Source organism: Echinops telfairi, unplaced genomic scaffold, assembly GCF_000313985.2.
Source record: "Echinops telfairi isolate 266 unplaced genomic scaffold, ASM31398v2 ScPeMD7_7420;HRSCAF=8458, whole genome shotgun sequence".
Classification (NCBI taxonomy): domain Eukaryota; kingdom Metazoa; phylum Chordata; class Mammalia; order Afrosoricida; family Tenrecidae; genus Echinops; species Echinops telfairi.
Genome location: NW_022111320.1, coordinates 5,537,596 through 5,546,337, shown reverse-complemented (window position 1 = coordinate 5,546,337; position 8,742 = coordinate 5,537,596).

The window sequence follows — 8,742 nt, the reverse complement described above, 5'->3', positions numbered from 1 at the left end:
CCCCTGGGGAGGAGGACGCACCCTCCCGGCGGCGGAGCGGTCCCGCCACCGAGCATGCCCAGAGGCGGCCGGGCGCCGCGCAGTCCGCTCTCCCCGTTTTCCCCGCAGCAGGCTCGGGAGCAAGGCGGGCGGGGGGGAGGTTGGAGAGGCCGCGAAAAGACGGACAGAAGGGGGCGCGGGGCTCTCGGGGAGCAGAGCCGGCCGATTAGCCAGGGCGGCGCCCCGGGGAGTGTGTTCTGTTTTAGCCCCAGACACACTCGCGTTTTCTCGGAGCTTCTTAACCCTTCTTCTCTGGGCTCGTACCCTACAGAATCCCCCAGGAAGCCTCCCGGCACCCCAACGCGCAAGGCCTCGGAACGCACGCTGCTGTCCCCGAGTGGCCCCGTGCATGATGCCCTCCCCTGGACACACATGCACACACACGCCCCTCGTAGGAGCCCTAGTGACGTGCTCAGTGGTCGTGAACCATCGTTTGCATTTCATCACCCTTGCCCCTTCCTCTCCCTGTACCACCCTGGCTCTGCTTGCCCGCTCCGCTCCCAAGTTCAAGCTGTGGGTGGAACCTGTTGCTCTAGCTCACGTTTCCATGCCCTTCCCGGTGGCCTTCGAGGAGTGAACTGGATGGGCGACGTGTGTGTCTACGATCTGGGGTGTGAGTTGGGAAGGTGCGTGGTAAGGTGAAACAGGAGTATGGGGGAGGGAGACGTCTTCCTCCCGTTCAAGTCATGGAGTCTGTAAGGGAAATGATGGTGTTTCACCTCACACAGCTTGAGAGAATTCCCTTGAATGGGTAGCCCTGCCCAGGGAACTAGGAACAGAGAAATAAGGAAGTGCTCTCACTTGTGTGGTGTTTATGAACAACTAAAACAAAAACAAAAAAGCTCACTGACATTGAGCCGATTCTAACTCAGGGGGACCCCCATAGGACAGGGTACCCCTGCCCTTTTGGGTTTCCAAGCGAGTGTAACTTTTCCCGTGGAATAGAAAGCCCCATCTTTGTCCCCAGGAGCAGCAGCAGGTGGTTAACAACTGCAGATCCTGGTGTTACCAGCTCAAGGCTTAACCCACAATGCCATGGGAGCTCAGTTTATGAAAAGCCGCACTTTATTTGGCAAAAGTCTGTTTTCTTGTACTTCCAGATTGGGGTCTGTTACTAATTATTCCCAGTGAATGAATTCTCCAGCCTGGGTACCAGGCCACTATCCTGGCTTGGCCAGATCCTCTGGAAGAACAGGAAAATAAATGCTTAGGATTCTTCGGCAGGGAGTGGCTGCCACCTCAACATTTCTTCTCAGCCTGAAAGGGGACTTGTGTGGAGACCCTTTGTTTAAAGAATTTCAGTGCAGTACAGCTCTCTTAGGAGGACCTGAGCCATGGAAGATAAGCGGAGCTTTTAACTTGTCTGGAAGCTGCAATCTTAGAATAACAGGAAAAGAGAGAGGCCTCTGGTCTGGCCAGCTCTGGGCAAAACAGGACCGATTATGACTTAGGCTGTCTTTTATGGTAACATCTGTAAATACCCTACCCAGTGCTCCAAATATGGTTTGATTTTGAGGTTGCTGCTGAGCCCTGGCTCAGCTGGCTGCACCGTGTGTGGATGTGGCCCTGTGGCCTGTTCTGAGATTTAGGTAAGAAACATTGTGTTGCCGATTTTCAAGGCAACATGTGACCTGGCAAGACTTAGGTGAGAAAAACTTCCCTGCTCTGTGACAGGACACAAGCAGACAGATAGGCATTGATTAACTGTGCTGATAGGATCATTGTCCTCTCAGGCTGATTTTTAAACATTGGGACCACCCAGCCACCCACCTAGCCTTTCCCGAGCTCCAGCTCACCCCCTATGCTACCCAGATGGTCTGTGTTCAAGGAATGCAAAAGAACGCCTAAGGGAAACATTTGGCAAGGTTAAACCCACTGCCAAATATGCACGGCATTTCAAAAGCAAATATAAACACTTTTGAGTTATCTGTACTTTGAAATTATTTTCTGACCCACTATTCTGGGTCAGATTGGAAAGTACCAGGTTTCCACTTTATTCTTTCTTTCTTTTTTTTTTCCTTTTCATGGAAGGTGCCCGGCTGGCCCAGTTTCCATTCTGTTTCCAGTCTCCTGCCAAGAACCAGCCCACTTTGGAACAGTAAACCCTGCCAACTCCAAGACTGGCAACCGTCTGCAGATATGTCCAGCAGGGTGGAGAGATGATTTGCAAAGTGACTGAAAGGTCCTGTCTTCCTGTTTACAGGGAAATGTCACAAGTTAGGAGCTGAGAACTTAAAGACTTAGATCGGTTCTCTGAACCCTTTGTAAATTAGACAGTAAGGAAAGATGTGGAACAAGCAGGAATCCGCCCCAGTCTCTCTAGTTCCAGCACCTTCGGCCATCAATCACCAAGCCCTGCCATTCCCACCTAAATAAGGTCCCCTTTGAATACCCATGTGCCTGCACCCAGTGCCTTCACCCCAATCCCTCTATCCTGTCTATCACACTGGAATTACTATACAACCTCTTTATTGATCTATCCATTCTTCCCAAGGAGCAAGAGTGGCCGTTCAACAATGCAAATATGAACAAGTCTCTCCCAGCTTCATTAAGTCCTCTCCCCTCCAGGGGCTCCCCACTTCCTTTAAAGGAACAATTCCCACACCACCAGCCAGGATCACCTTCCTTAGCAAACTTCTACTCACCCTTGAGTTCTCAGTTTAAATGCCACTTGCTCCTGGAAGCTTTGCATTTCCCTGCAACTGAGGCCTGGTGGAGTAGAGTTTACACATCGGCCTGCTCACTGTAAGTCAGCAGTTTGAAACCACCATCCACTCCAAGGGAGATGGACAGGGCTTGCCGATCCCATGAAGAGTTCCGGTCTTAGAAACGCACACGGGCACGTCTACCCTGCCCTGTAGGGTCGCTACGAGTAGGCATCACCTTGATGGCAGTGAGTTTGGCTTTGGTTTGGTTTGGTCAGACAAGTCAGCCACAAATCATGTCCTCGGTGGCCTTTGCTAGGGCACTTACTCAGCGCACTTACCACATGTACTCTATCAGGAGGACTTACTAATTCGTATGTTCTCCATGGTGCCAGTATTTCATGAAACACTTTTCACAGTGCCTCATCTATGAAATACATTTTTAATCAAAACTCAAGCCATACGTATAAAAATATAAGTAACTGAAAAAAGTTGCATAAACTCTGATTATACAAAATTCTATCCTAGGTCATTTAAAAAACACCACACTGCATTGATTTCACAACCCTTTAATGATTTGGGGTTTCTAGTTTGAAAATAAATCATCTAAATTACCTCAAGGGAAGACCCATTTCTGTCTTATACATGGAAACTAGAGTATAGAATATAGTAGGAAATCAATAGATCTTTGTTACTACAATTAATAAATAATAATAATGATAACTAATTCATCTAATCATCAAAACACCAGGAAAGAAACTCTTTTTATCCCTATTTGCAGATGACGAAGCTGAGGCCCAAAATGGTTAAGAGAAGTTTAAATAACTTACCCAATGTTTTAAAATCTGGTAAACTAGCTTGGATTTGATCCTAAGTAGTTTGTGGAGCCCTGGTTGTGTACTAGTTACATGCTGAGCTGCTAACCATGAAGTCAGCAGTTTGAAACCACCAGCTGCTCTGAGGGAGAAAAATGAGGCTTTCTAAACCCATCAGAAGTTAGTCTTGGACCTTGAACTATTTACAGGCTTTTCTTTTTGTTTGCCGTTGGTTTTTGTTGTTGTTGTTTTGTTTTCTTTTGTTGCTTTGTTTTTCTATGTCTTATTTTTTGTGCATATTTCTCTGCAGGTCTATCTAGATAAGATAGGTGGGATAAACAATCTGGAGGAGAAAACAATGGAACCAGTGGTTCTGGGGGAACATGGGAGAGGGGGAAGCGGGGGGAAAGGAAGTGGTGTTAACAAACCCAGTGATAAGGGAACAACAAGTGATCCAAAACTGATGGCAAGGGGGGTATAGGAGGCCTGGTAGGACTTGATCAAGGGCAATGTAACCGAGAGGAATTACTGAAACCCAAATGAAGGCTGAGCATGATAGTGGGACAAGAAGAAAGTAAAAGGAAATAGATGAAAGAATTAGGAGGCAAAGGGCATTTATAGAGGTCTAAATATAGGCATGTACATATGTAAATATATTGATATATGAGGATGGGGACATACATTTATGTGCATATGTTTATAGGTTTAGTATTAAGGTAGCAGATGGAGATTTGGCCTCCACTCAAGTACTCCCTCTCAATGCAAGAACACTTTGTTCTATTAAACTGGCATTCCATGATGCTCACCTTCCTGACACAATCACTGAAGACAAAGTGGGTACATAAGCAAATGTGGTGAAGAAAGCTGATGGTGCCCGACTATCAAAAGATATAGCATCTGGGGTCTTAAAGGGTTGAAGATAAACAAGCAGCCATCTAGCTGAGAAGCAACAAAGCCCACATGGGAGAAGCACACCGGCCTGTGTGATCAAGAGGCATTGATAGGATCAGGTATCAGGCATCAAAGAACAAAAAATCATATCATTGTGAATAAGGGGGAGTACAGAGTGGAGACCCAAAGCCCATCTGTAGGCAACTGGACATCCCCTTACAGAAGGGTCACAGGAAGGAGATGAGCCAGTCAGGGTGCTGTGTAGCACTGAAGAAACATACACCTTTCCTCTAGTTCTTTAATGCTCCCCCCCTCCGCATTATCATGATCCCAATTCTACCTTACAAATCTGGCTAGACCAGAGGATGTACACTGGTACAGATAAGAGCTGGAAACACAGGGAATCCAGGGAAAATAAACCCCTCAGGACCAATAATGAGAGTAGTGATACCAGGAGGGGAAGGGGAAAGTGGGGAAAAAGGGGGGACCCATCACAATGATCTACATATAACTTCCTCCCTGGGGTACAGACAACAGAAAAGTGGGTGAAGGGACACATCAGACAGTGTAAGATCTGAAAATATATAAATTATCAAGGGTTCATGGGGAGGGAAGATGGGAGAGGGAGGGGGAAAATGAGGAGCTGATACCAAGGGGTCAAGTAGAAAGAAAATGTTTTGAGAAGGATGATGGCAACATAAGTACAAATGTGCTTGACATAATGGATGCATGTATAGATTGTGATAAGAGTTGTATGAACCCCTAATAAAATGATTTTTTTTTAAAAGTTAGTTTTGGAAACCCACAGGGGCAGTTCTCCTTTCTGCTGTCAGACTTCAATGAGTCAGGACTGACTCAATGGCAGTGAGTTTGGACTTGCACTTCTCCCCACTGGTCTGTCAGTCTGTCATCCTGCAGTGACTCGCTTACTGCTGTGGTGCCGGAAGCTATGTCACTGGTGTTTTAAATACCAGCATGGTCACTCAAGGTGAAAAGTTTCAGCAGAGTTTCCAGACTACAAAGAAAGAATAAAAAGTCCAGTTCTGAGGGATTCAACACTGAAAGAAAACCTTAACAATGGCACCAGAGCACTCTCAGAGATAAAGCCAGAAGACGGAGTGATGCTTTGATGGGACCTCACCCACAATGGGAAGAAACAGCTGCAAACACTCCGTCCTCAGCAGAACAAGGAATGCATGAGGCATGCATGAACCTAGGAACACGGGAAATTGTCAGACACGAAATGAGCATGACGCCATCTCTTCCAATGGGAGGAGTGGTCACTGGCTGGAGTGGCTCAGTGGAACTTCGATGACTATGCTAGGCCTTCGTGAGCTGAAGTGGACTCGTAATGGCCATTTTAAATCCGACACCTACACAGGTTATGTTATCAGTAAGGACCAATTCAAGAGGATTGGTAGGAGGAATTCATTGCCAAAAAGAACGCTTCAAATATACATTTGTTGGACAAATATGTAATACTATCTGTGATCGGATAATGTCTTCATGTTTACAAGGAAGTTCAGTTAATACAACTATTCTTCACATTTGCATCACTACAGCTAATGAGGAAGAAATTGAAGAATTCCGTTTCAGCCTGAAAATGTTCAAAGACACATTGAACATTTTGGTTGAAATGCAAAAATAGGGAACAAAGAAGAAAGAGCAGTAGTTAGAAAATAAGACCTTGGCGATTGACATGGAGCTGGAGATCACATGATAGCATTTAGCAAAACCAATGACATTTTCATTGCAAATAACTTTTCAACAACATAAATGGCGCCTGTGTGCATGGACCTCACAAGATGAAATGGGAATCCAGTTGACTACATTTGTGGGCAGGGAGAAGCTCAATATCATCAACCGAAACATGGCCAGGGGCCAAGTGTGGAACAGACCATGAATTGTTCTCCTGTAAATTCAGGTTGAAGTTAAAGAAAATTAACACAGGTGCATGAGGGCCAAAAACACAACTTTGAGGATAGCTTACCAAATTGTGAGAACGTCTCAAGGAGAGATCTGAGGCATCGGACACTAATTAATAGCAGAGACATGATGAGCTATGGGAGGCCCTGAAGAACACCGCACCCGAAGAAAGCAAAAGGTCATTTAAAAACCATGGACAAAAGAAAGGACTAACGTGGACGTCAGCAGAGACTCTGAAACTTGCTCTTAAATGTAGGGTAACTAAAGCTACTGGAAGAAATGACGCAGGAAAAGAGCAGAATGGAAAATTTCAAAGGGCAGCTCAAGAATACAGAGTATTAGAATTAAATGTGCAAAGACCTGGAGTTTGAAAACCAAAAAGGAAGAACATGCACAACATGTCTCAAGCTGAAAGAACTGAAGAAAAAAGTCAAGCTCTGAGTAAAAATACTGAACCATGCAAAATATTGAACCATGCAGGCAGCATCAAAGGAAGATGGAAGGAATACAAAGAGTCACTGTACCAAAAAGAACTGGCCACCATTCATTTCAAGAGGTAGCATATGCTCTAGAACTGATGAGACTGAAGGAAGTAGTTGCACTGAAGGCATTTTCAAGAAACAAGGTGCCAGGAATTCATGGAATATTAACTAAAATGTTTCAAAACCCAGAGGCCGCTTTGGATGTACTCACTAGTCTGTGTCAAGAAATATGGAAAACAGCTACCTGGTCAACTGCCTGGAAGCGATCCATATTTGTGCCCATTCCAAAGAAAGGTGACCCAATAGAATGTGATGATAATATCATTAATATCACATGCAACAAAAATGTTGCTTAAGATAATTAAGAAACCAATTCAATTAAAAAGCCAATACGTCAACAGGGAGCCACCAGAATTAAAGGTGGGTTGGAAGAGGATTTGGAAAAAAAAAGATCATTGCTGACTGTGGGGGGAGGTCAGATGCTTACAGACATCCTCCCTGAAGGCAGTTAGTCCCCAGACTACAGGGTAGGCTCCGCTCCCTGCTGTTCAAGGACAATGGACAGGCCCAGTAGGTGGAGTTCACACCCTACTGATAATGGTCTCTCTCAGTTGAGCCAGAACAGGTCAAACAGGCTCTGTGACATCCAAAGTTAAGCTGCCATCCTAAATCCAGGATCCCCCCATCATGTCACATGTATATCCCCAATCCCTCCTCTTCTGTTGGGTGTATGCCCCTTCCATTACTGTATACCTTAAGTGCAACCCCTTCCTGTGAAGTATGTCTTTACCTTTAATTAGTGGGCTTGCATGCCCCAAAGGTATATAGGCCTGGGTTAGCAATAGAGAGCTCTCTCCCTCTCTCACCCCCCTCACTCTCACTGGTCTCTCTGCCCCCTCTCTCCTCTCTTCCCCCTCTCCTTCCCTGTTTCCCTTTCCCCTTGTCCTCCTTCCCTTCCCCCTCTCTCCACATGTGCCTGACCCCATTGTTTGACTCTCTCTTCTATTGCTCATGCTCTCGATGACTTTAATATAATATATACACATCTCAACCATACAATTGTGCTGACTGAACCCGAGACTAGCGGTGGGGGGCTGGTACCCCCACTTCATACTACAGCTGATATCAGAAGGATGTTGGCTGAAAACAGAGAATAACAGAAAGGTGTTTACTTGTTTTATCAACTGTGCAATGGCATTCAACTGTGTGTATCATAACAAGCCACGGATAACATTGAGAATAATCATGGGAATACCAGACACTTCCTTGTGTTCATGCAGAACCTATACACGAACCAAGAAGCAATTGTTGAAACAGAATGAGAGAATACTGGGTGGTTTAGAATCAGAAAACGTGTGTGCCAGGGTTGTATCCTTTCACTGTATTTATTTAATTGTCTGGTGGGGAAATAATACAATAAACTGTATTAAATGATGAAGGAGCCTTGGTGGGATAGGAGGCTGTAAGTTGGGCTTCTAAATGCAAGGTCAGCAGTTTGAATCCACCCAGCAGATGCTCCTTGGGAGAAAGCTGAGGCTTTCTACTCCCTTTAAGATTTATAGTCCTGCTGAGCATGATAGTGGGACAAAAGGAAACTCAAAGGAAACAGGAAAGAGCTAGGAGGCAAAGGGCATTTATAGAGGTCTAATTAAAGTCATGTATGTAGGTAAATATATTTATATATGAGGATGGAGAAATAGATCTATGTGCATATATTTATAGGTTTAGTATTAAGGTAGCACAAGGACATTGGGCCTCCACTCAAGTACTCCCTCAATGCAAGAATACTCTCTTCTATTAAATTGGCATTCCATGATACTCACCTTCCCCACACAATCGCTGAAGAAAAAGTGGGTGCATAAGCAAATGTGGTGAAGAAAGCTGATGGTGCCCTGCTATCAAAAGATATAGTGTCTGGGGTCTTTAAGGCTTGAAGGTAAACAA